The 25348-nt window shown below is 45.3% G+C and overlaps 1 protein-coding gene across 1 annotated transcript in view; it reads left to right on the top strand.

The window, feature by feature from the left end:
• LOC144595595 (bone morphogenetic protein receptor type-1B) overlaps positions 1 to 25348 on the top strand; it is a 369976-nt gene that overhangs the window by 103896 nt on the left and 240732 nt on the right. The window lies entirely within an intron of this gene.

Raw genomic sequence — 25348 nt, 5'->3', positions numbered from 1 at the left:
CTATGGACGGCTTGATTGCAATCTTGTATAGTCTGTATTGCTGACTGGATAGCACATAACAAAAAGGCATTTGACTGTACCTCGGTATATGTGACAATGATAAACAAAACTAACTGGTAGAGATGCTGCCTCACAGCGCCAGAGACCCAGGTTTGATCATGTCTGTGTGGAGTTGACATGATCTCCCTGTGACCGTAAGACATAGAAGCAGAATTTTAGCCATTTTGGCCCATTGGCCTCCATCATTTGGTCCATTTTTCCCGTAGACTATCATGGCTGGTTTGTGTTCCCACTCAGTCCCATTCTCCTGCCTTCTGCCCGTAACCTTTGAAGGTCTTACTGACCACGTGAGTTTCCTCCGGGTGCTCCGGTTTCTTCCCACATCCTAAAGAAGTGCGGGTTTGTTGGTTAATTACCCTCTGAAAAATTGCCTTGAATTTGTAGGGAGTAGATGAGAAATAGGGATAGCCTAGAACAAGCTCCATGGAAAGGGTGCAGAGAAGTTTTACAAGGATGTTGCCAGGACTTGAGGGCCTGAGCTATAAGGAGAGGTTGAGCAGGCTAGGACTCTATTCCTTGGAGCACAGGACGATCGGGGGGTGATCTTATAGTGGTGTACAAAACCATGGGAGGAATAGATTGGGTAAACACACAGAGTCTCTTGCCCATCAAGAACCCGAGGACATAGGTTTAAGGTGAGGGGGAAGGGATTTAGTAGGAACCTGAGGGGTAACTTTTTTACACAATGGGTGTGGCTGTATGGAACGAGCTGCTGGAGGATATAGTTGAGGAATGTACTATCGCAAAGTTTAAAAAACATTTAGACAGGTACATGGATAGGATAAGTTTAGAGAGATATGGGCCAAATGAAGGCAGGTTGGATGTGTAGATGGGACATGTTAGTCGTCTAGGGCAAGTTGGGCCGAAGGGCCTGTTTCTATGCTGTATCTAAACTAAACTAACCTTCCTTCTTCCTATGGCTCTGATTCCTCCGTTCCCCATCAGACAACACTGACAAAGGATCACAGCTCTAAGGGCAAATCCAACAGCCAAACACTTGCTAAGACAAGAAACCGGCACTGGCTTGACAGGTCCAAAGAAGGGATGACATAAAACAAGCTGCCGGTTATATTTTAGTTACTTAGAGTAGGACAAGGTAGAATGAAAACAAGATTTTATTTGGAAGCCTGTCTTGCTTCCAGGAATAACATTCCTAACCTGAATGTTTTTACAGATTAAGGAACAGACCACAGTGGAATGATTTGGTGCACAGGCTAACTTCTGTGTATAAGAGTGTTTATGACCATAACATACAGGGCTATTCACTGGAGTTTTGGGAATTTAAAGTTCAGCAAGAGCTAAAGTTGGAATAATGAACCATTTCTGGGTTTGTCAAGTGGAATTCTAAGACTGGCTCATGTCCCTAACCCAACTCACCCTCTCCGATATGATAATTACTTCTAATGTGTAGCAAAGGGACCGTAAATCATGAACACAGCTCTCTGCGGTGTCCTTTAAAGATTGTGTGGAAGATATTGTGTGGATAGTGTGGATGCGGAGAGGATGTTTCCACTAGTGGGAGAGTCTAGGATCAGAGGCCACAGCCTCAAAATAAAAGGACGTACCTTTGGAAAGGAGATGAGGAGGAATTTCTTTAGCCAGAGGGTGGTGAATCTGTGGAATTCATTGCAACACACGGCTGTGGAGGCCAAGTCAATGGATATTTTTAAGGTGGAGATTGATAGATTCTTGATTAGTACGGGTGTTAGGGGTTATGGGAGAAGGCCAGCATCTGAATATTCCAGCATCTGAATTTTTATGATTTTCCAATTGATTGAGAATGATCAGCCATGATCACATTGAATGGCGGTGCTGGCTCAAAGGGCCGAATGGCCTCCTCCTGCACCTATTGTCTATTGTCTATTGTCTATTAAGGCAGGAGAATGGGGATGAGGAAAAGATAGATCAGCCATGATTAAATGGCGGAGTAGATCTGATGGGCTAAATTGCCTAATTCTGCTCCTAGAACTTATGAACTTATTTGTCCTCGAATGGTTACACAGAGAACGAGTGGATTTCAGCTTCTGAAACTTAGGCCCACTGATGTTCCCTAAGGCTTAAGAAACAACACACAGAATTAAAGAGTGATCATTAGCGCTTTCAGAATGTGGGATAAAAATGGAAAATACCTAAAGACCTGAAACGTCAACTTTGTTTCCCTCCTCACAGATGTGGCTTGACCTGCTGAGTGTTTACAGCTTGTTCTGTTTTCATTTTAATATTCCAGCATCTGAATTTTTATGATTTTCCAATTGTGGGACCTGGGGTGATGCTATATATTCCCTGGCTCAATATTTCTGAGACTCTCTGACAAAATTGTGGAGACGTGGAGAGGATGCTTCCACTCGTGGGAGAGGCTATAGCCTCCGAATAAAAGGACGTACTTTTAGACAGGAGATGAGGAGGAGGGTGGTGAATCCGTGGAATTCATTGCCACAGACGGCTGTGGAGTCCGCAATGGATATTAAAAAAGGTGGAGATTGACAGATTCTTGATTATAACAATCATAGACGGCACTGGGCCTGTACTCGCTGGAGTTTGGAAGAATGAAGGGGGACTTCACTGAAACATTCCAAATAGTGAAAGGAGAGAGTGGATGTAGAGAGGATGTTTCCACTATTGGGAAGGTCGAGGACTAGAGGTCAAAGCCTCAGAATTAAAGGATGTTCCTTTAGGAAGGAGATGAGAAGGAATTTATTTAGTCAGAGGGTGGTGAATCTGTGGAATTCTTTGCACAGAAGGCTGTGGAGGCCAAGTCAATGGATATTTTTAAAGCAGATAGATACATTCTTGATTCGTACGTGTGTCAGGAGTTACAGGGAGAAGGCAGGAGAATGGGGTTGAGCGAGAAAGATAGATCAGCCAGGATTGAATGGTGGAGTAAACGATGGACCAAATGGCCTAATTCTGGTCTTACAATTTATGAACATAAGCTTATGATGAAGGAAAAGTTAGGCCTGAAGTATTGGAGCCCATTCAAAGCATTTCATTATGATTCTGGACTTGGTTTAGTTTAGTTCAGAGATACAGCATAGAAACAGGCCCACTGAGTCCACACCAACCATCCATCACCTATTCACACTAGTTCTATGGTATCCACTTTCTCATCCACTCCCTGTGCACTAGTAACAATTTATAGAGTCCAATTAATCTACAAACAAGCACATTTTTGTTTTGTGGGAGAAAACCAAAGCACCCGTAGGAAACCCATGCGGTCACAGTGAGAACACGCAAACTCCACACAGCCAGCACCCGAGGTCAGGATGCAACCCAGGTCTCTGGCGCTGTGAGGCGGCAGCTCTACCAGATGCACCACTGTGCCACCCTTAATTGCAATTGGACACCCTTGACTTAATGGCCAGTTTTACTTTTAATTCATTCTTTTAGGATCTCGTCATTGATTGCTGAGCTAGTTTAGTTTTAGTTTAGTGTAGTTTTTTGTCACATGTACTGAGGTGCAGTGAAAAGCTTTTGTTGCATGCTGACCAGTCAGGGGAAAGATTGCCATCCACAGCGTACAGATACATGATAAAGGGCAATCCAGAGGATAGTTACTGATGGGGTCCAAATAAATGGGACACAAATTGCTTGAGTAACTCTGAGTCAGGCAGTATCTGGAGAACATGGATGGGTGAAGACCATAAAACATAGGAGTAGAATCAGGCCATTCGGCCCATTGAGACTGTTCTGCCATTCAATCCTGGATGATATATTTTTCCTCTCAACCTCATTCTCCTGCCTTCTCCCCATAACCTTTTACGCCCTTACTATTCAAGAACATATCAATCTCTGCTTTAAAAATACACATTGGCTTTGCTAAAGATTGTAAATTGTCCCCAGTGGGTAGGATAGTGCTATTGTATGGGGTGATTGATGGTCGACGCAGACTCGGTGGGCCGAATTGCGTGTTTCCTCGCTGTATCTCTAAACTAAACAAAACTAAAAAAAAAACGCTATAGTAACTCAGCTGGTCAGGCAGCATCTCTGGAGAACATGGGTATGTTCTCTAGAGAACATGGATATAGCCATGTTCTCTAGAGATGCTGCCTGACCAGCTGAGTTACTCAAGCACATATGCAGAGATAGACACAAATTGCTGGAGTAACTCAGCTGGTACTCAGCTGGTCTGGAGGCATCTCTGGAGAAAAAGGATGGGTGACGTTTTGGATCGGGACCCTTCTTCAGACGGAAAGTAGGAAGTGGGGTGGGGGAAGGGAAGAAAAGACCTGGACACATCGGGTCCAACCATGAATGACCTCAGACAGGTGGTGCCCTGGTAGGTCCATTGTTAGCTGGGGAAGATGTGATCACAAGTGGAACAATGTTGAGAACTGTGGAACTGGTGAAACGACTAAGGGGGAGGAAGGGGGGAGGGGAGGGTAAGATGAACTATCCCTGGAGAACTTGGATAGGTAATGTTTCGGGTCGTGACACTTCTTCGGACTGGTCTGCCAACTTTGACCCAATACTCTTTCACTCTTTGGTTCAGCCTGAAGAATGTTCCTGACCCTAAACATCATCTATCCATGTTCTCCAGGGACGCTGCCTGACCCACTGAGTTACTCCAGCACTTTGTTTCTTTTCTTGATCTCCTTGGTTGCTGCAAATTGCCCCCAATGTGGAGGTGATTGGTGGAATTTGAGGTCAGTCGATGTGAATGAGGGCAGTATAAAATGGGATTAATGTGGGATTAGTGTAAAGGGGCGGTTGATAGCAGGCATTCCATCTCTTTTTGTTTAGTTTGGAGATACAGCATGGAAACAGTCTCTTGGGCCCTCCGACTCTATGCTGACCATTGATCACCTATTCACAGTAGTTCTATGTTATTCCACTTTCTCTGCACATTAAGGTCAATTTACAGAAGGTCAATTAACCTACAGACCTGCACGTCTTTGGGATGTGGGTGGAAACCGGTGCATCCGAGGAAACCCGTGCCGTCACAGGGAGAGCATGCAAACCCCACACAGATAATACTCCAGGATCTAATCCAGATCTCTGATGCTGTGAGGCAATGGCTCTACCAGCTACGCCACTGTGCTGCCTCTATATGTGACTCTGCCGCTGATGGTGATGGTTGTGGCGCAGTTATAGTCATACTATTGAACATCAAATGTAGGTGATCATACTCTCTCTTGATGGAAATGGTCACAATTGCACTGTACGTGCGCAATTAATGATACGTGTACAAATAATCATTTTATGCAGACATGTGATCGATGTCAAGAATGTTTAATTGTCATTTGTTAAAGGAATAATCTAATTGTACTTGCTACGGCTTAACAGGCCCGTTAATACAATAACTCACAGATAAATATATAACAATTAATACAAGTTGGCCGCGGAAGTCGGCAAAATGGGAATGGATCTGCCCGCTCCGGCCGGGCCGGAGTTCCAGAGCCCCGGCAGCAGGGGGCAAATTCCACACCTAATTCCACCGATCTGCCGCGGAGGCTCGACGAAGTCGAGATCGGCCGCCTCACCCGGCCCGGGCGCCACATTTTTGGTGGGTCTTCGGGGGGGGGGGGCATTTCAAGTGCGTTCTCGTAATTTTGTCCTGATTAAATGAGGTGCAGGACCACTAGTTGCCGGAAAATCGGTGGTGGGTCTGTCGTACAAAAATCAACAACAGGTCACCTTAAAAGTTCGAAGCTACTCCTTAAGTTCAGATGACCTTTGGGGTGGAGTCTACCAGAGGAGGGAGTGTGTTTGTGTACATGTTACAGCTCCTAAGTTGGTAACCTCACTCACGTAACCCTTTTGCTGTAATTCCAGCTTCCACTTACACAGACAGAATGATCAGTGACTTTAAACACAGAGAGCATTGTACAGCTGAGGAGTCGAGTTTCCAAACTTTCCCTCACCGGCCCTTTCACTCTGTTTTACAGGACAAACAAGCATGTGATTGGGAAGGAGCACGGTGAGGCAGCGGCTCACTATTTTGATGGACTGAAATAATGATAGATGCGGCGATTGTATCTAATCTGGGCCACACACCTAACTACACGTTTTGGGTGGTACCTGATAGTGCGCTCCTTTATGTGTGACCCTTTCTGTGGCTGACCTTCTGAGAATGAAGTGACCCCATAATGTTCAGGCTCCACAAGCCTTGGACTTTGCTGCTGCTTCAGTTACAATGCAAATTCAATTCACTGTGTTCTGATGCAGAGGCAAGGATTCACAAAGGCTCCATTACCCTTGCAGCCTTGTGGACTTCCCCTTCCCGTTATCAAATCTTTCAGCCGCAATATCTATATACTAAAACTCTCGTTTGTTTGTTTGTTCCTGAACTACAGCCAAAACTGTACATGATATCGCGACAATTGTAGGCCCACCTCACTCACCGTCGTCCCTTTGGTGCTAATGGAAGAAGTTTCATTGAAATCGGGGGGGGGGGGGGGGGGGGGGGGGTGGGGGGGGAGGAGAGGGTGCTGCACCAATGCTGGAGAGATTTGGGCCCAACGGGTCCACTTGGTCTAGTAAGCTGTTAAAAGTCTGTCCTACCAAGATGGCTTTGCAACGGATGGGAAAATTGTGCTCGAGGGGGTATTGGTGGATGAATAAACAAGGAGACAATAAAATACACACAGAGTGCTGGAGTAACTCAGCGGGTCAGGCAGCATCTCTGGAGAATGTGGATGGGCGACGTTTCAGGTATTTAGACTTTAGAAATAAAGCGTGGAAACAGGCCCATCTGCCCACCGAGTCCGCGCCGACCAGTGATCCCCGCACACGTTCTATCCTACACACTGGGGGCAATTTTATTTTTACACAAGGCAATTAACCTACAAACCTGCACGTCTTTGGAGTGTGGGAGGAAACCGGAGCACCTGGAGAAAACCTACGTGGTCACAGGGAGAACGTACAAACTCCTTAGAGACAGATCAAATGCGGGTCTCTGCCGCTGTAAGGCAGCAACTCTCCCGCCGTACCATTGTGCCGCCCTAATGTGAGGAATCACAAAGTACCCATCACTCCCCTCAAGCTTGTGCACTTCTCCTTTCTGTTATAAAATGTTTCAGCCACAATATAAGCTGTTAAAAGTCTTTCCTTCCAAGATGGCTTTTCAATGAAGGGAAAATTGTGTTTGAGGGGGCAATGGTGGATGAATAAATGAGGACACAAAAATACACAGCCATGATTGAAAGGAGTAGCAGTAACACTATATGCTGCAGATATTCTGCTGTGCTTGTGTACTGTTGCTGATTGTAATCATGTACGGAGCGTTTTTTCAGAGTGGATGTGGGGAGGATGTTTCCACTTTTGGGAGAGTCCAGGATCAGAGGCCATAGCCTCAGAATAAAAGGATGTACTTTTAGAAAGGAGATGAGGAGGGGTTTTTTTTGTCAGAGGGTGGTGAATCTGTAGAGTTCATTGCTACAGATGGTTGTAGAAGCCAAGTCAATGGCTAGTTTTAAGGTAGAGATCGACAGATTCTTGATTAGTACGGGTGTCAGGGGTTATGGGGAGAAGGCAGAATAATGGGGTTAAGAGGGAAAGATAGATCAGCCAAGATTGAATGGTGGAGAAGACGTGATGGGCCGAATGGCCTAATTCTGCTCCTATAACTTCTGAATGTACCTGGATAGCAAGCAAAACAAAGTGTTTCACCATGTATTGGAACAAGTGACAATAATAGACCACCATCACAGAAACTTGAGTCTGAAGAAGGGTCCCTACCCGAAACCTTACCTATTCATGTTCTCAGCTGTAAGAGCATTTAATCAGTGAAGATATTAGAATAGTACAGCACGGGAAAGGCACAAAGTGTTGGAGTAACTCAGTGAGTCAGGCAGCATCTCTGGAGAACATGGATTGGTGATGTTTTGGATCGGGACCCTTCTTCAGACAGATTGTAGAGGGGGAGATACAGAGGGGAGTGGCAGGACAAAGTGTATCAGGTAAAGGTGGACGCAGGGGAGGGTGGGAGGATGGGGGGAAGATTTTGATCGGCAGATGGTTGGAACAAAGGCCAGAGATAAAAGCAGAACATTTGAGACAGGGTTGTGGAGTTGTGAATTGTGAAGCAGGAGGGAGTAAAGTAGCAGAAGGGGTGGTGGTGGTGGGGGGGGCGGTAGAGAAAAATGGGAGTTAATAAACACTGTGCTCTGCACAGTTAATGAACTGATGACTGAGTTATAACTGAGACTGTGGTGAATGCAACTGTGTCCTAACAAGTGTCTGGAATGACTGATAGACACAAAAAATACTGGAGTAACTTAGCGGGTCAGGCAGCATATGTAGGAAGGAACTGCAGATTCTGGTTTATATGGAAGATAGACACAAAGGGCTGGAGTAACTCAGTGGGTCAGAAAACATCTCTGGAGGAAAAGAATAGGTGACGTTTTGGGTCAGAACCCTTTTTCTGCCTGAAACACAAGGTTCCATAAAGAAGTCCAGTGGTTCAGTGGTTCATTGTTATCACATGTATTGAGGTGCAGTGAAAATCTTTTTTTTGCATACCGATTAGTAAAGTATTACCATACGTTGCTGCAATGCTGAGCCATTTCAGCCAGCTAAGCTGGGAAACCTGCTGATATCTCTGTGGAGTGATGTCTTCGAATCTATTGAGTTGAGCAGATGGCAAAAGTGGCTACCTTTGTTGTTTTCACTATATTTGAGAGAGAGTTTGATTAAGCTTTTAAAACTAATGGAATCAGGGGATATGGGAAGAAAGCAGGAACGGGGTAATGATTTTGGTTGATCAGCCATGGTCATATTCAATGGCGGTGCTGGTTCGAAGGGCCGAATGGCCGACTCAATAGGCAATAGACAATAGGTGCAGGAGTAGGCCATTCGACCCTTCGAGCCAGCACCGCCATTCAATGTGATCATGGCTGATCATTCACAATCAGTACCCCGTTCCTGCCTTCTCCCCATACCTCCTGACTCCGCTTTCTTTAAGAGCTCTATCTTGCTCTCTCTTGAAAGCATCCAGAGAATTGGCCTCCACTGCCTTCTGAGGCAGAGAATTCCACAGATTTACAACTCTCTGACTGAAAAAGACTCCTGCACCTATTTTCTATGTTTCTCTGTTTTCCTTCTGAAAGGAATTGGCATTGGTTTATTTTTGTCACCTGTACTGAAATGCATTGAAAAAACTTGTTTTACAAACTCAAGGGAGTGTAGGGATGCTTCAATTAGTTGTACTCTTTTTAAACACCTCCCAGCCAACACTGTCCAAAGGCCTTGAGTGTCATACAGCACGGAAGCAGGTCCCTCGGCCCAACATGTCCATGCCGACCAAGATGCCCCATCTGCATTCCCCCTATCTATTCTGCTCATGATTTTATACCCCTCTATAAGAGCAGCCTCCTACACTCCGAGGAATAAAGCCTTTGATGGAAGAGCGTGGAGTTTCGCCTTCCCTCTTTCTCTTTTCTGTGGTCCACCAAGCCCTTTCCTTCCTTGTAACTCAATCATCAGATACCTCATCTCCCGATACAAACCTCAACTCCTGCCTGCGGTGCTAATTCTTACCATTCTTAGAGCAAGGGAGTACCTTGTTACATTTATTAGTCATTATTTATTATTCATCACTCTATAGCTTTGGACTACACATGCAGAAATATCTCTTCTAAATCCACAATCCCCTCAGGGCGGCACAGTGGTAGAGCTACTGCCTCTCAGCGCTGGAGACCCAGCTTCAATCCTGACCTCTGGTACTGTCTGTGTGGCGTTTACACGTTCTCATGTGACTGCATGGGTTTTCTCCAGGTGCTCCGGTTTCTCCCCACATCCGCAAGATGTGTGGGCTTGTAGGTTAAATTGGCTTCTATAAAACTGCTCCTGGTTTGTAAGGAGTGGATGAGACATTGGGACAACATTGAACTAGTGCGAACGCGTGATTGATGGTTGGTGTGAACTTGATGGGCCGAAGGGCTTGTTTCTGTCTCTAAAGTAAACTAAACTAAACTAAAGTATAAACCTTTCTGTCTACTCATGTAAGCTGATTTTTTAATTTTCTGATTTTTTAATTTTCTGATTTTTTTGTTTAGTTTAGAGAAGCAGTGTAGAAACAGGCCACCTGCAGAAATGTTCAGATGACTGCAATTGTGGGCTGCATCAGTGAGGGGAGGAAAGCTGAATGCAGAGTTGTAGTCAACGACTTTGTTGAGTGGTGTGGGCTGAATCACCTGCAGCTCAACACTGACAAAACTAAGGAGTTAATGGTGGAATTTTGAAGAACACCCCTTCCCCTGTCTCCATCAATGGTGTGGATGTGCAATTTACCAAGGAGTACAAATACCTTGGAGTGTACCTGGACAGTGAACTGGACTGGTCCAGGAACGCTGAGGCCCTGTACAAGAAGGGACAGAGCCGCCTGAACTTTTTGTGAAGGCTCAGCTCCTTCATCGTCTGCAGTGAGATGCTGCAGATGTTCTACCAATCAGTGGTAGCCAGTGCCATCTTCTTCGCTGCCGTGTGCTGGGGCAGCAGGGCGAAGGGTGTGATGCCAATAGGATCAACAAACTCATCAGGAAGGCTGGCTCTGTCCTGGGGGTGGAGTTGGATTGATGGGAGGACGTCTTGGAGGGGAGGATGCTCCTCAAACGAGAACATCTTGGACAATACAGCTCACCCTCTCCATGACACACTGGTCAACCTGAGTACCTTCAGCAACAGACTGGTTCCACCAAGATGCAGTACGGAACACCACAGCAGATCCTTCTTCCCTGTGGCTATCAAACTGTACAACTCCTCCCCCTTCTGTCGTGGGGTGGACTGACTCCTCTCCCCTTACCCCCCCGCCCCCCCATCCCTAATCTTTGAACATCTCCAATCCTCTCCACTCGTCACTTTAATGTCATGTATTTTGTGTTTTATGACAGTTGGCAGATCAATATTCCTCCTGGGATAAATAAAGTTCTATCGTATTGTATCGTATCGTGGCGCATCAGTTCTGTAGACAAAATCCAATGTTTGCTATGGGGTAGAGATGAATCAGCCAGCACTCTAGCTTATGGAAGGGCTGTCCTGAAACCTGATAGCAGAAGGGAGAAGATATTTAGCTGGCAACAACTCAATGAGACATCCAGACATCATACAAATTGGTTAATTAATAAAACTACCTCAAATAAGATACCCAGACCGCAGTCAGATTAAAAGATACCAGGTTATCTTGCTGTTTGATGATTTGCCTCATTATCTTGCCTCATCTTGCTGTTTGAGGATTCTTCTCCTGGATAGGAACAACAAAAAGAATGTTAGTTGGAAATATTTCAAGTCCGGCATTATACAATTTCAAATGCGGTTCAGTTGAATGCTTATAAGCTTCATTGTATTAAAACAGTGATTGTTCCTGAAGAAAAAAAATGAATTTTGTAACCTTGCAAATACATTAACCTTATCTTTCCAGTTGTTTTGAACAAAATGTGCTATTTAATCAGGTGATAATATTCAGTGTACTGGAATGGAGTGCAAGAATGCAGTCTGCTGGTCCAGGACTCAACATATGCATCCAGTTAATAGATTTTATGAAAACATTCAGAACATCTCAGTTTACCTTGTTTATTCTTAGTTCATAAAACGCTTCCATTGATCCAAGAATGTCAGAGTTTCTCAGCTCAAAAGTTTTGACTTTTAGGCACAGGCACTTATTTTATTTAATGTAACGTTACTTATTCGCTTTACTTAGAATTGCCCTCGACTTTTAACTCTTCATTTGCTGCACCTGCACACATAGAGCTCAGGTGGTAGCCAGGAAGGAAGGAGTGTGTTAAAGCAATGCTGTAAGGCCGATCAACCACAGTCTCGTTTGAGGCTCACAGATTGATAATTTCTCAGATGATCAATTTATGATTTCCCACCGTGGTGAAGAGGGGTGATTGTAGAGGAAGTGGTTTGGGGGGTGGGGGTCCAGGGAGAATTCCTGTATAGAAACAAGAAATTGCAGATGTTGCTTTACAAACAAACCCACACAAAATGCTCAGCGGGTCAGGCAGCATCCCTGGAGAACATGGACAGAAGACCCTTCTTCAGACTGGCTTGCTGTATGTACTGCTCTGCTGCCCAGATCCCCAGCAATAAGCACTGAGTCAAAACAACAGGTTATGATACACTCCAGTCAAAGTAGGTCAGAATGTTTGTTCAGCACTTTTTTAGATACACTTTAGAAGGTACCAAGCGAACTCTGGCATTGGCATATGTGTTGAATCCAATCACTAAAGCTGTGATGCAATTATGGCTACTCCTTTAAACATTGCCATCTTTCACCTTAATGCTATACCCTCTAGTTTATAGCATTTCCACTCTGGGAAAAAAAGTTCTGACTCTCTACCCTGTCTATGTCTCTCCTAATTTTATATACTTCTTTCACCCCTCATCCTCTGGCGATTCAGAGAAAACAATCCAAGTCCGTCCAAACTCTCCGTACAGCTATTACCCCCGATCCATAAAACTCTGGTAAACTTCTTCGACACCATCTCTAAAAGCTCCACATCATTTCTGTAATGGGGCAACACAGACCTACAATGGTGTGGCACGGTGGCGCAGCGGTAGAATTGCTGCCTTACAGCGCCGGAGACCCGGGTTCGATCCTGACTACGGGTGCTATATGTACAGAGTTTGCACGTTCTTCCTGTTACCGCGTGGGTTTTCTTCTGGTGCTCCAGTTTCCTCCCACACTCCAAAGCGATTCAGGTTTGTAGGTTAATTGGTTTCAGTAAAATTGTAAAATTGTTCCTAGTGTGTAGGGTAGTGTTAGCGCACAGGGATATTGCTTGCTTGTCAATTTCAATGACCACCTGCAGTGGAACTGACAGAATGTGTCCGTACAGATGTTTTCAGGAGAGTTCGATTTAGCTCTAAGGGCAAAAGGAATCAAGGGATATGGGGGAAAAACGGGAACAGGGTACTGATTTTGGATAATCAGCCATGATCATATTGAATGGCCGTACTGAATCGAAGGGACGAATGGTCTACTCCTGCACCTATTTTTTATGTTTCTATGTTTAAGAGACATTTGTGCCTGATCTCTGCAGGGAGGTTACATGGAAACAGTTTTTTTCCCGCAAGCCTTTTTTAAACACAGGCAGATTTTTTCCTGCTTGTCAATTTGGAAAGTAACTTTTAAGTTCTCTTGTTCGTAATTGAAATCATATATTTTCCAATTTGTCCCACGTCATGCAAATAGTATCCTCATATTCATCAATCGTGTTATATTTCATTTACTTTAAGGAAGCACGTGTTAGTAGAACGACCTGTACTTGAAGTAGAACAACCTGTACTTGAGCAAAACAATCCAGCCACTTGACTCCCTGACAAATTGCACTCTTGGTCACATCAAAAACTCAACAACACCATTCAATTAAATGCATTTCCTTTTTAAACTGAGTTTGGAGTCCATACCAGATGCATAGGATGTGTACGAAAGAACTGTAGATGCTGGTTTAAATCGAAGGTTGACACGAAATGCTGGGGTAACTCAGCGGGACAGGCAGCATCTCTGGAGAGAAGGAATGGGTGACGTTTCGGGTTGAGACCCTTCTTCAGACTGAAGAAGGGTCTCGACCCGAATCGTCACCCATTCCTTCTCTCCAGCGATGATTGATGCCTGTCCTGCTGAGTTACGCCAGCATTTTATGTCTACCACACCAGATGCAGGCGGTTATCAATAATAATCTATCCCTGGACAAAGGAATGAGATAAAATTACCGATACATGCTATTCAGACACAAAGATAAATTATGCTAGATTTTAATAAACCACAGTCTATCCTAGAGAATAGACACAAGGACCAGCCGATGCTGGTTTATAACCATAGATAGACACAAAGTGCTGCAGAAAATCAGCGGGTCAAGCAGCACCTTTGGACGGAACGGATAAGTGCAGTTTCGGATCGGAACCCTTCTTCCGACTGAAAGTAGGGGGGTCCTACATTCAGTCCCTAATTTCAGTCTGAAGAAGGGTCTCGATCTGAGATGTCACCTATCCATGTCCTCCACAGGGCGGCACGGTAGCGCAGCGGTAGAGTTGCTGCTTTACAGCGAATGCAGCGCCGGAGACTCAGGTTCGATCCTGACTACGGGTGCTGCACTGTAAGGAGTTTGTACGTTCTCCCCGTGACCTGCGTGGGTTTTCTCCGAGATCTTCGGTTTCCTCCCACACTCCAAAGACGTACAGGTTTGTAGGTTAATTGGCTGGGTAAATGTAAAAATTGTCCCTAGTGGGTGTAGGATAGTGTTAATGTACGGGGATCACTGGGCGGCACGGACTTGGTGGGCCGAAAAAGGCCTGTTTCCGGCTGTAGATATATGATATGATATGTTGCCTGACTCACTGGGTTACTCCAGCACTTTGTGTCTATCTTTCAGAGCTTAACCTATTTTGGCATAAATCTAAAGACTAATTCGAGTGTTATGCAAAGAACATAAGGTCATGAGGTCATAAGTAATAGGAGCAGAATTAGGCCATTCGGCCCATCAAGTCCACTCCGCCATTCAATCATGGCTGATCTATCTCTCCCTCCTAACCCCATTCCCCTGCCTTCTCCACATAACCTCTGACACCTGTACTAATCAAGAATCTATCTATCTCTGCTTTAAAATATCCATTGTCGGCCTCTACAGCCTTCTGTTCCACAGATTCACCACCCTCTGACTAAAGAAATTCCTTTCATCTCCTTCTTAAAGGAATGTCCTTTAATTCTGAGGCTATGACCTCTAGTCCTACACTCTCCCACTAGTGGAAACATCCTCTCCGTATCCACTCTATCCATATCTTTCTCTATTCAGTACGTTTCAATGAAGTCCCCCCTCATTCTTCTAAACTCCAGCAAGTACAGGCCCAGTCCTATTAAACACTCAAGTTAACTCACTCATTTGTGGGATCATTCTTGTAAACCTCCTCTGGACCTTCTCCAGGACCAGCACATCCTTCCTCAGATATGGTGCCCAAAATTGCTCACAATACTCCAAAGGCGGTCTGACCAGCGCCTTTTAGAGCCTCATTGGGCAAGTATTTTGAATTCCTACCCCCCCCCCCCCAATACAGTTTGCACAGTTTACATTATTAAAATTAATCTTACAAATGGCCTCATCCAATAAGCGGCACAGTGGCACAGCGGTAGAGTTGCTGCCTTGCAGCGCCAGAGGCCCAGGTTTTTCCTGATTATGGGTGCTGTCTATATGGGGTCTGTACATTCTCCCTGCACCCGCATGGGTTTTCTCGGGGTGCTCCGATTTCCTCCCACACTCCAAAGACGCGCAGGTTTGTAGGCTAATTGTCTTGGGTTAAATTGTCCCCAGTGCACAGGATAGTGCTAGTGTAGGGGATGATCCCTGGTGGGCATGGTCTCGGTGGGCCGAAGGGCCTGCTTCCACGCTATCGCTCGAAAGACTAGTTTAGAGATACAGCGCTGAAGCAGCCCCTTCGGCTCACTGAGTCCGCACCGACCAGCAATCCCCGCACTTTGACACTATCCTACACACACTCGGGACAATTTACATTTCTACCATGCCAATTAACGTACAAACCTGTACGTCTTGGAGTGCAGGAGGAAACCGAAGTTCTCGGAGAAAACCCAAGAAGATCACAGGGAGAACGTACAAACTGCACCCGTAGTCGGGATCGAACCCGGGTCTCTGGCGCTGTGAGCACTGTGTGGCAGCATCTCTGCCACTGCGCCACCGTGCCGCTCCAAATGAATGGAGTAGAACTGTCCTTGATTGCCTGAATGTCTCTCCTCTTGCAACTTGGCCGGGAAGATCATGAGAAATACGGCAGAGCTGTGTCACCACAAATACCAAGCGTTCATTTCTGAACAGCTGAATAAACTAATAGCAGGGACGCGCTCTGTGTGTTGGCAACGCTGGCCCAGCGGTAATATAATATTGGAAACCCACAGTTGTGCGAGTCGCGGTGGAATCATTGTCGGGGGCATTTTGATCCATCCCTTGGAGTGTGCAGCACAAGTGGAGCATGGTTCAGCGTGTGGTTTAGTCAGGAAGAGGAACTCTGAGCACGAGTGCTCGAAGATTGACGAGTCAGGATATGCACCAGAATATCCACTCAAACGCCCGTCGCTCTTCACTGGTATCGAGGCCCATCTGTCACAGATTCAATGGATGGTGTTTGGAGCTCCAGTCGGAAAGCATTTTAGCATTTTATGGGTGGCACAGTAGCACAGTGAAACCTTCTTCAGACCAACGATCCCCGCACACTAGCACTATCCTGCACACACTAGTGACAATTTACATTTCTACCAAGCCTATTAGCCTACAAACCTGCACGTCTTGTGAGGATTAACGACCAAGGAGTGTCACCTGGATTTCTCATGCTTGGAGGACACATAAGGCAGCACAGTGGTAGAGCTGCTGTCTCACAGCGCCAGACACAGGGGTTCGATCCTGACTACGGGTGCTGTCTCCTTGTGAACGTGTAGGTTTTCTCCGGATGCTCCGGTTTCCTCCCATATTCCAAAGATGTGCAGTTTTGTAGGTTATTTGGCTTCTGTAATTTGTCCCTGATATGCAGGATGTGAACGTGGTACTAACATAGAACTAGTGAACGGGGATGATCGATGGTCAGCGTGATCTTGGTGGGGTGAAGAACCTGTTTCCACACAGTATCTCTAAGCTAAACTAACATAGAACATAGATTGTAGAAGAGTACAGCACATGAAACAGAGTCTTTGGCCCACAATATCTGTGCCGAACGTGGAAAAGGTTTACGGGGATGTTGCCAGGACTCGAGGGCCTGAGTTACCGGGAGAGTTGAGCAAGCTAGGACTTTATTCCTTGTGGCATTTAAAAGTCTTTTAGATAGGCACATGGATATGCAGGGAATAGTGGGATATGGATCATATGCAGGCAGATGAGATTAGTTTATCTTGGCATCATGTTCGGCACAGGCATTGAGGGCTGAAGGGCTTGTTCTTGTGCTGTTTTGTTTTAATTTTTATTTTTATTTAGTTTAGAGATAACAGCACGGAAACAGGCTCTTCGACCCACCAAGTTCGTGTCGACGGTGATCGGCCCGTAAACTAACACTATCCTACACATAAGGGACAAGTTACAATTTTTACCAAAGCCAATTAACCTACACACCTGTACGTCTTTTGGAATGTAGGAGGAAACCGGAGCACCCGGGGAAAACCCACGCGGTCACGGGGAGAACGTACAAACTCCTATGTTCTAGAGTAGGGACATTGACTGGTAAAATAGCAGAGTATGGCTGTCCAGTCTGTAACCAGTGTGATACCAGGGATTGCAGTGGTGGTAATGAATCAGACAGGTACCATCATCCTAATAATGGTTGGTGGCACGGGATGGCACAGCTCCCAATGCATGTCTGCTCTCATTGCCAGAAAAATGTGCTTCAGCTGGGAACAAGAAAAGTGAGGACAGCTTGCTTTTCGTATCTTTGTACAATTAACCATGTCCTGGTACTGAATGGAGGAACAATCTTCATGCCATACCGGCTAGATTAAAGTGCAGGAGATTGACAGATTCTTGATTAGTACGGGTATCAGGGGTTACAGGGAGAAGGCAGGAGAATGGGCTTGAGATGGAAAGATAGATCAGCCATGATTGAATGGCAGAGCAGACCTGATGGGACAAATGGCCTAATTCTACTCCTAGAACCTATGAAGAAAAATGTTGCCAACCTATAATAACCTTTAAAATTAATTTTAAAATTCATTAAAATGCCTGGATAGAGTGGATGTGGAGGATGTTTCCACGAGTGGGAGAGTCTTGAACCAGAGGCCAAAGCCTCAGAATAAAAGAACGTACCTTTAGAAAGGAGATGATGAGGAATTTCTTTAGCCAGAGGGTGGTGAATCTGTGGAATTCATTGCCACAGACAGCTGTGGCCGTAAATAGATATTTTTAAGGTGGAGATTGATAGATTCTTGATTAAAGGGAGTCAGGGGTTATGGGGAGAAGGCAGGAGAATGAGGTTGAGAGGGAAAGATAGATGAGCCATGATTGAATGGTGCAGTGGACTTGATGGGCCGAATGGCCTAATTCTGCTCCTCCAACCTATGAACATGAACTTATTTAAGGTTGATGAGGTTTTCACAGGGTTGCAATGCTTTCTCAATTGGTGATTTTTGTTCTTCCAATAACCCCCCCTGCATTAAGACCAAGCTATTGCAGTCTGAAGAAGGGTCTGAACTTGAAACATCACCCATACATCTTCTCCAGAGATGCTGTCTGATCCGCTGAATCACTCCAGCACCTCGTGTCTTTTTTCGTGAGTCATCGTGAAGATGCCATTAAGTTGGAAGGAGGGCAGGAAAGGTGAGGAAGGATGTTGGCAGTATTGGAGGGACTGAGCTACTGGGACTGGTTGGGCAGGCTAGAACTTAATTCCTTGGAGGAGTGATCTTATGAAAAGTCCGAATGTTTATCAGAATGAAACAGTCTTCATTGACTTTGCCTGAAACTGAGGCCACCGTTTCCTCTATACAGAACACTTTTTCTTGTGCACCTTTTGGATCATACAGACGTGATTTATTTTCGTCCAGTGTCTTAGTCTAGTTTAGTTTAGTTTATTAATGTCACGTGCACTGAGGTACAGTGAAAAGCTATTTTTGTTGCTTGCAATCCAGTCTTTGGAGTGTGGGAAAAACCTTAGATGGAGTCAATGGAAGGGAGGTTGGTTTGCGTGATGGTCTGGGCTGCGTCCAAAACTCTCTGCAGTTTCATGCGGTTTAGGATGTAGCTGTTCCCAAACCATGCTGTGATACATCCCGATAAAATACTTTCAACGGCGCATCTGTAGAGGTTAGTGGGATTTGTTGGGGACATGTCGAACTTCGTAAGCCTTCTCGGGAAGTAGAGGCGTTGGAGTAGAGGCTTTCTTGGCCATTGCTTCAATGTGGCTGGTCCAGGATAAATTTCTGGTGATATTTATTCCTAAATTGCTGATGATATATATATACCAAAAGGGACACAAGGTTGCGAACAGTAGGGGTGCGATGACTATGTCGAGGGGAGGGGCGGAGGGGGGGGGGGGGGGGGGGGGGAAGAGAGGGGAGACGAGGGAATGCAGGATGTTCGCCAGAGATGCTGCCTGACCTGCTGAGTTACTCCAGCAATTTGTGACCTTTTGTGTATCAACCAGCATCTGCAGTTCTTTGTTTCGACAGTGAAAAGCTTTTGTTTGCATGCTTTCTAGTCGAAGAAAAGAATACAGCCAAGCCGTGCACAGAGAAAGGATAAAGGGTACAACATCAAGTGTAAAGTATCACATTTAGCAGTTAGTATCCAAGCTGGCGTTTATCACAGGCAATATTACTATAATAGATTAATTTACTTTAGACATGCAGCATGGAAACTGGTCTTTCGGCCCACCGTCCACTCAGACCGCTGATCACCCGTTCACGCTAGTTCTACGTTATCCCACTTTCTCATCCACTCTGCACACACTAAGGGCAATTTATAGAGACCGGTCAAGCTACAAACCTGCACGTCTTTCGTATGTGGGAGGAAACCGGAGCATCCAGAGGAAATCCACACGGTCACAGGGAGAACATACAAACTCCATATATGTGCAGCACCTGAGGTCAGGATGGAAACTGATTCTCGGATGCTGTGAGGCAGCAACTCTGCCGCCGTGCCACTGTGAGGATGATCTGACCTTTTTCACTTTGCTGCGCGTGTGTGTGGGGAAGCTTACTGTCACAAATTGGCTGCCATGTACCCTGTGCTACAAGTTACTGCCAAAGTATTGAGTTAGCTTAAACGGATATACATAGAACATAGCACAGCACAGCACAAGAACAGGCCCTTCCTCCCATAATGTCTGTGCCGAACATGATACCTACTTAAACTGATCACCTCTGCCTGTACACGATCCATATCCCTGTTTTCCCTGCACTTTCATGTGCCTATCTAAAAGCCTCTTAAAAACCATTACCATATCTTTCGGCCCACCGTCCACTCAGACCGCTGATCACCCGTTCACGCTAGTTCTATGTTATCCCACTTTCTCATCCACTCTGCACACACTAAGGGCAATTTATAGAGACCGGTCAAGCTACAAACCTGCACGTCTTTGGGATGTGCCTTCCAGGCTCTTGACACTGTAAAAGAACTTGCCCCACGTATCTCCATAAAACTTTCCCCCTCTCACCTTATAGCCATGCCCTCTAGCGTTAGGCATTTTCACCCTTGGAAAGAGGTTCTGCGTCTACTCTATGGATATGAATTATGTGATACAGAAATATAGGTGGAGGCAGATTTAAGAAACATTTGGACAGGCACAACAATGTGCAGGGAATGGAGGGAGATGGATCACATACAGGAGGGTTTAACTTGGGACCATGTTTGGCACAGAGATTGTGGGCCGAAGGGCCTGTTCCTGTGCTGTACTGTTCTACATTGTATGGTGTGAGTGTTTATATTTAATTCAGAGTGCTGTACTGTTCAATGTTTAAGTTGTAAATACAAGTCCTTTTGAGTTAAGTCTCCAATGTTTCAGTGTGAACGGAAGTAACCTAATTTTGTAAAGGTGCTGCCATATTTTGTCACCTTGTTTCTGGAAGTAAATCTGCTTTGTTTTTAACTTTCCAGTCAAGACTGTCAGAGATCTTTTGTTAGATGAACTAGCAGTGTAGTACACAGAGAACGTGGTGTATTAAATAAAGTGTCTTAATGCACTGCAGCAGAACAGGCTTCCTGCATTGTTGACATGGTTTGTGAAGTGCTGTGTTACAAAGAGATCATTTTACCTGGCGTTGCAATGAGGGAGCTGAACAGTGAGCACTGTGTTATGTGGATGACTATTGAACACTGGGTGAATACTGCCTAGTCCATCACGTGTTCTGACCTCCCCACCATCGAAAGAATTTACAGGAGTTGCTGCCTCAAAAAGGCAGCCAGCATCATCAGAAACCCACACCACCTTGGCCACACACTCTTGCCATCAGGAAGAAGATAGCCTGAAAACCGTAATGTCCAGCTTCAGGAACAGCGTCTTCGCTAAAGCCATCAAGTTATTAAACACTATAACCTCCAAATAAGCTCTGACTACATAGACTTGGGGGGCATTGATGTGTGTGTGTGTGTGCGTGTATGTGTTTAGGAAGGAACTGCAGATGCTGGTTCAAACTGAAGATAGGGACAAAAAGCTGGAGTAACTCAGCGGGTCAGGCAGCATCTATGGAGAAAAGGAAAAGGTGACGTTTCGGCTCGAGACCTTTCTTCAGGCTGAGAGTCAGGAGAAAGAGATGAAGACAGTGATGCAGAGAGATAAAGAAAAAAAGAATGAAAGATATGCAAAAAGTAATAGACAATAGACAATAGGTGCAGGAGTAGGCCATTCGGCCCTTCGAGCCAGCACCGCCATTCAATGTGATCATGGCTGATCATTCTCAATCAGTACCCCGTTCCTGCTTTCTCCCCATACCCCCTGACTCCGCTATCCTTAAGAGCTCTATCTAGCTCTCTCTCAAATGTATTCAGAGAATTGGCCTCCACTGCCCTCTGAGGCAGAGAATTCCACAGATTCACAACTCTCTGACTAAAAAAGTTTTTCCTCATCTCTGTTCTAAATGGCCTACCCCTTATTCTTAAACTGTGGCCCCTGGTTCTGGACTCCCCCAACATTGGGAACATGTTTCCTGCCTCTAACATGTCCAACCCCTTAATAATCTTATACGTTTCGATAAGATCCCCTCTCATCCTTCTAAATTCCAGTGTATACAAACCTAGTCGCTCCAGTCTTTCAACATATGACAGTCCCGCCATTCCGGGAATTAACCTAGTAAACCTACGCTGCACGCCCTCAATAGCAAGAATATCCTTCCTCAAATTTGGAAACCAAACCTGCACACAGTACTCCAGGTGCGGCCTCACTAGGGCCCTGTACAACTGCAGAAGGACCTCTTTGCTCCTATACTCAACTCCTCTTGTTATGAAGGCCAACATTCCATTGGCTTTCTTCACTGCCTGCTGTACCTGCATGCTTCCTTTCAGTGACTGATGCACTAAGACACCCAGATCACATTGTACGTCCCCTTTTCCTAACTTGACACCATTCAAATAATAATCTGCCTTCCTATTCTTACCACCAAAGTGGATAACCTCACACTTATCCACATTAAACTGCATCTGCCATGCATCCGCCCACTCACACAACCTGTCCAAGTCACCCTGCAACCTCATAGCATCTTCCTCACAGTTCACACTGCCACCTAGCTTTGTATCATCGGCAAATTTGCTAATGGTACTTTTAATCCCTTCATCCAAGTCATTGATGTATATTGTAAATAGCTGCGGTCCCAACACCGAGCCTTGCGGTACCCCACTAGTCAGTGCCTGCCATTCTGAAAGGGACCCATTTATCCCCACTCTTTGCTTTCTGTCTGTCAACCAACTTTCTATCCATGTCAGTACCCTACCTCCAATACCATGTGCTCTAATTTTGCCCACCAATCTCCTATGTGGGACCTTGTCGAAGGCTTTCTGAAAGTCGAGGTACACCACATCCACCGGCTCTCCCCTGTCAATTTTCCTAGTTACATCCTCAAAAAATTCCAGTAGATTAGTCAAGCACGATTTCCCCTTCGTAAATCCATGCTGACTCGGAACGATCCTGTTACTGCGATCCAAATGCTCCGCAATTTCGTCTTTTATAATTGACTCCAGCATCTTCCCCACCACTGATGTCAGACTAACTGGTCTATAATTTCCCGTTTTCTCTCTCCCTCCTTTCTTGAAAAGTGGGATAACATTAGCTACCCTCCAATCCACAGGAACTGACCCGGAATCTATAGAACATTGGAAAATAATTACTAACGCGTCCACAATTTCTAGAGCCACCTCCTTAAGCACCCTGGGATGCAGACCATCAGGCCCTGGGGATTTATCAGCCTTGAGTCCCATTAGTCTACCCAAAACTTTTTCCTGCCTAATGTGGATTTCCTCCAGTTCCTCGGTCACCCTAGGATCTCTGGCCACTAGAACATCTGGGAGATTTTTTGTATCCTCCTCAGTGAAGACAGATCCAATGTACCGGTTCAACTCTTCTGCCATTTCCTTGTTCCCCATAATAAATTCCCCTGCTTCTGTCTTCAAGGGACCCACATTTGCCTTGACTATTTTTTTCCTCTTCACATACCTAAAAAAGCTTTTACTATCCTCCTTTATATTATTGGCTAGTTTGCCCTCGTACCTCATCTTTTCTCCCCGTATTGCCTTTTTAGTTATCTTCTGTTGCTCTTTAAAAGAGTCCCAATCCTCTGGCTTCCCACTCTTCTTTGCTATGTTATACTTCTTCCCTTTTATTTTTATGTTGTCCTTGACTTCCCTTGTCAGCCACGGGTGCCTCTTACTCCCCTTAGAATCTTTCCTCCTCTTTGGGATAAATTGATCCTGCAACTTCTGCATTATTCCCAGGAATACCTGCCATTGCTGTTCCACAGTCTTCCCTGCTAGGGCCTCCTTCCAGTCAATTTTGGCCAACTCCTGCCTCATGCCTCTGTAATCCCCTTTGCTATACTGTAATACTGACACCTCCGATTTTCCCTTCTCCCTCTCCATTTGTAGAGTAAAACTTATCATATTATGATCACTGCCTCCTAATGGCTCATTTACTTCGAGTCCCTTTATCAGGTCAAGTTCATTACATAACACTAAATCCAGAATTGCCTTCTCCCTGGTAGGCTCCAGTACAAGCTGTTCTAAGAATCCATCTCGGAGACACTCCACAAACTCTCTTTCCTGGGGTCCATTACCAACCTGATTTTCCCAGTCTACCTGCATGTTGAAATCTCCCATGACCACCGTAGCATTACATTTGTGACATGCCAATTTTAGCTCCTGATTCAAGGAAAGGTGGAGCCCACAATGGTCAATTGTTGGCTGTGGGCTAGGTGTTAACGAGTTATGCAGGACAACAGTGAAACCAGTACGACAACTAGGGTGGGGGAGGGACGGAGAGAGGTTGCTTGAATAAAAAAATATATAATATGTAATTCCTGAATTTTCAAGAAAAAAAAAGTTTTTTTTCTCATTTATTATATTGTTTACAGAGTACTATGTTTACATATTTTGTTGTGCTGCTGCAATGTTCTGTCTGGGACATATGACAATAAGACACTTTTAGCTCGTGATTCGATAGAATCCTCTCGTCTCCCCACAGTGCATGTGACAGAATGTTTCTGCCATCACTTCTATCATTCGGGAGGCCCAGCGGTAGAACTACTGCCTTGCAAAGCCAGATACCCAAGTTTGATCCTGTCTATGGGTGCTGTCAGTACGGGGTCTGTATGGAGTTTGTACATCCTCCCTGTGACCGCGTGGGTTTTCGCCCAGTGCTCCGGTTTCCTCCCACTCTAAAGACTGGATAGCATGCACATAAAGGCTTTTCACTGTATCTGGGTGCACGTGACAATAAACTAAACTAAACTAAACTAAATAATGTGATCCGGACTCTAGAAACCAGGAACTGCAGATGCTGGTTAATACACAAAACGTCACAACATGCTGGAGCAACTCAGTTGGTCAGGAAGCACCTCTGGAGAACATGGATAGGTGGCGTTGTGGGTCTGAAGAAGTGTCTCCTTGCTGGTCAATCTGCATCCTTATAAATAAAAAAGATGACACCGCTGTGCATTGTGCGTATGAATATCTTTCTTGATTGATCGATTGAAAGATCCAGCCTGGAAACAGACCCTTCAGCCCACCGAGTCCATGCCAACCATCAATCACTCGTTCACACTTGTTCTATTTTATCCACTTTCTCATCCACTCCCTACACACTAGGGGCAATTTATAGAGGCCAATTGACCTACAAACTCGCACGCCTTTAGGATTCGGGAGGAAACCAGAGCACCCAGAGAAAACCCACGCGGTCACAGTGAGAATGTACAAACTCCATACAGACAGCACCCGAGGCCAGGATCGAACTTGGGTCTCTGATGCAGTGAGAAACTGTGCCACCGTGCTGAACCATTCCCCATTGAATACTATGGTGTGATTTTAATCGTGCTTTATCTCAAGTGGCAACAGACAGGCCAGTTGGCCGTTTGTAGCCAGCCTGTTTATTAAGTCCTGCTATGCATCATGAATCTTTTTACATAGCAAGTTGACTGTGAACCTGTTGTCATGGAACAATGCAACAAATATTTGTGGTTTAGCCTGAGTACTGAGCAAATGATGTTATAGCTTGACCTTTCACAACTGCTGAACAATAGTTGTTTGCTCATTCTGGTCTTTGCACTGCCTGCGGGCTCAATTTCCCCTGGCAGAGGTCCCAGGCAAGGTGACCAGATTGAAAGCAAAATGCTGGGTTACAAGCGAAAGACAATTAGTTGTGTTCAGGAATGTAACGTGACGCT

This window comes from Rhinoraja longicauda, chromosome 1 (genome assembly GCF_053455715.1).
Source record: "Rhinoraja longicauda isolate Sanriku21f chromosome 1, sRhiLon1.1, whole genome shotgun sequence".
In the NCBI taxonomy this organism is placed as follows: Eukaryota; Metazoa; Chordata; class Chondrichthyes; order Rajiformes; family Arhynchobatidae; genus Rhinoraja; species Rhinoraja longicauda.
This window is presented reverse-complemented; position numbering and strand designations above follow the sequence as displayed.